The sequence below is a fragment of the Micromys minutus genome (assembly GCF_963924665.1).
Source record: "Micromys minutus genome assembly, chromosome: 14".
NCBI lineage: Eukaryota > Metazoa > Chordata > Mammalia > Rodentia > Muridae > Micromys > Micromys minutus.
This window is the reverse complement of record NC_137983.1, coordinates 5483899-5487278: the sequence shown is the minus strand read 5'-3', so window position 1 is coordinate 5487278 and position 3380 is coordinate 5483899.

Sequence of the window (3380 nt, the reverse complement as noted above, 5' to 3'; positions counted from 1 at the left end):
AGTGAAACACGGAAGAGGACCCAGGAATTATCCTACACTGCCATGGCCACATGAGATTTGATGAAGTTGTGGAAGCATCCAGTTGAGAGAACAGCTAGAAGACAGACTTCAACAATGGAAATGATAATAAAGTGCTTACTCCTTCAAAAAAATGTAGTTTGGTCTGTGTCTCTTGCTTTGAAATGTGATATGAAAATCAATTCAAGGTGAGCCAAAGACTTTAATTTAAATCCTGAAATGCTAAAACCTCTGGAGCAAACATAGGTAATATACTTCATGATATAGGCATAGGTAGAAAATTTCTGATCTGTACTTCAGTAGCATAAGTACCAAAAATTACTAAATTGGACGACAGGAAATTTAAGTTTCTGCAGTGTAACAAAAGCCAGCCGCAGCTATCTAGCTTACAGGGTGGGAGAACAATCTGCCAGCTGTGCTTCAGGCAGGGAAGTTAACTGTATCCTGGCAACTAATGGTGCTTGCACATTCTGTTGTGGCTAGGTTCATGAGGGCAGGCCAGTGGAGAGCCCTGGTGGCTAACGTTCCTCTCAGTTTGTTATAAAGGAAGAGGAACTAGAAAGTGTAGCTGAATAAGGACTCGGAGGCTATTTACTTATTGATAAATGCCTAGGCTAACCTCTTCTCAGTTTCATACGTCTGACTTTCCCAAAGTCCAGATGGCGAAAGTTCCCACGCCTGACTATTACTCAGTTCCTTTTTCTCTACTGGTTGTCTCTACTTCTAATCCTGCCTCATTTTATTGGTCATTTGATTTTTATTTTGACTGGTCAGAAGGTGCCTTAAGCAGGGAAGGAAGAAGAGGGACACATCTTCACACGGGTATCTAAACATTATCCCTAAAAGGAAAGGGTTAATGGTGAGGCAGGGATGAGGGTGCCATGCTCTTTACACCACTTCCTGCTGGCTGGGGGCATTGCCATCTTTGCCTGTTGATCCTTACCATCATCAGGGAACATTAGGGAAGAATGAACCTCGGGCTCTATGGCTAGTAACAATACCTGATTGTTTGACTAGGTATATTTTTAATTTGTCATTGGAGAAATGAAGAGAAGAAATTTATTTAATAAGATGCAATAGTAAAATCAGGAAAAGGAGACTGAGGGGTATCAGCAAGAGCAAATTCCATATGGGCTTCTCAAAGTCTCAAAGGTTGGAGGTATTGAGTTGTTCCTTACTGATTTGGAAATCTATATGAGGTTGTTGGATTTTTTTTTTTTACTATACCCAACTGATTAACATAGAGGCCGCATTCCTTTTGGAAGAAGAGACAAAGGCACCTGTCTCAGCTGTGAGAAGACCTGGTCCCTATCGGTTTTGGAATACCACAACAGCCAGAGAGTCACTTTGTCCTTGAAGGGTGAGTGTGGTTTGGGCCACCAACTGGAGGTCTCGGATGAGCTGGGTAGAAAACTGATTATACAAGGCCAGGAAGTCACAAAAGTTCTGCCGTCCCAGTGTGACACCTACAATTATTCCTGTCACAGCCAATAGGGGCATGATTTGAACTGCCCTTTTATTATGTTGGACAGCTATTGAGTCCATGGCTGGAATCAGTAGATCTTCTCCATGTATCACACCCAAGCTAGGGAAGGGAAAGACTAGTGGCCTGCCCTCAGGTACCTAATAACAGCAGGTTCTGTTACCAGCTAGTTGCAGAAATGCAACACATTTCCACTGTCCACATAAGTTGCATACAGCCCCGGACACATGCCTTATATCTCCTTATTAAAAGCCAGCACCTCACTATCTTTTCCCCTTCCACATCCTGTAAATTACCCCCTCCCCAAGTTAACCCCCCACATGAGATCTGTCTCATGGTGTGACTTTGGTGCGACTTTGGTGCGTGTCGGTTAGATTGTAGCATTAACATTTAGAATTTATAAAGAACGTCAAAAATGAAGCACAAAAGGCCACCAGCCTGCAGATCAGCAAATAGGCTAACCAGCAGACCATTTTCAAAGATAAAATACAAACAGCCAGTCATACTTTAGGAAAGTCTTCGATGTCCCCAATGTCCCCAGCCATTGTGGAACTATGTCTTCAGTCCAGTGTTACTTCAGTGTTACTCCTGTGAAATCTCATGCGGACTTTTTGTTTGGTTTTGTTTTTAATTTCTCTCCCTTTGTTCATCAGCTTTTACCTTTTCTTTTCCTTCTTTCTTTCTTTCTTTCTTTTTTTTTTTTTTTTTTGTAGAACCATTTTGCAGTTTCTATGGTTTCCTGGGCGTCAACATTCTTTTCTACACATTCCTTAAACATCTTCTGCTCCCCCTTTAAACTTTTTAGCCAGAATTTTTGTTATCTGGCTATAGAACATATTACCCTCCATCTTCTTGCCCTTCTTTAAAATTTTTCATCTGTATTTATTTTTCCTGCCACGTAGAAGGCATCTAATATGACTTTCTTTCTACTATTTTGTTTTATAAATAAGCACCTCACCAATATAATGTATCTGGTTTTATCTCGATTTCCTTAATGTTGGTGTGTGTGTTGGGGGGTGCATATGGAGTCCAGGGGAAATCTCAGACAGTGTACTCCACATGCCATCATTGGGGGGCCCCTGAAGGAATAATAGCCAGCATGGAGATGAACCACAAATGGGTGCGAATGAAAAGTAGGTACAACTTGACTTGGTCAGTCAGAATAGATCAAAACTTTTAGAGTCTGACCCGTAGTTAAATTTTCTTGGACACAAGAAAATTTGATCACAGTAGAGCATTTCAAGGGGCGGCTGAGGTGGGTAGGAGTCTCTACATGACAGTTTTCATAACAAGTCTTCAGGGATGGCTACATTGAAATTTCTCTGCAAATATCCAACCACAGCAAAGTGCCAGAGACCTCTATCGTAGGAATGAATTGTACTGACTGGCAAAGGGTGCTCAGGGCTAGGGAAGATTAGTAATGAGCACAGGATGGACTCTGTTAGTGGAGGGTGGAAAGCACACAGGACCACTTTCATAATGATGAGTTCTATTCTCAGAGGGAGAAAGCTCGGGATTAGAGCCAAACAATTCTCAAGAGTTGGGAAAGGTCAGGGGGAGGCTTCTTCTGGCTTTTAATAGAACAGCAAAAGATAACCAGGTTGTCTGACCACGTTCATTCCAAACCCGCATTGCAGGTGAGCAGGCATTATTCTTCCTTCCTTTGAAGGAAACCTCCACATGTCCTTAATAATTCTTGTTTCTCCAATGCTCATTCTAATTTGTGTTTCCAATAGCCATCCACCTTACTTTAGAAGTTGCTAAGTTAGCTGGGTTGGCTGTACAGTGAACCTCACGAAACTGTCTACTTCTGCCTTCCCAGTGCTGGGTTACATAGATTTCTCATTTCTGTCTCTTCTGGGAACAGGCTTACATGGAA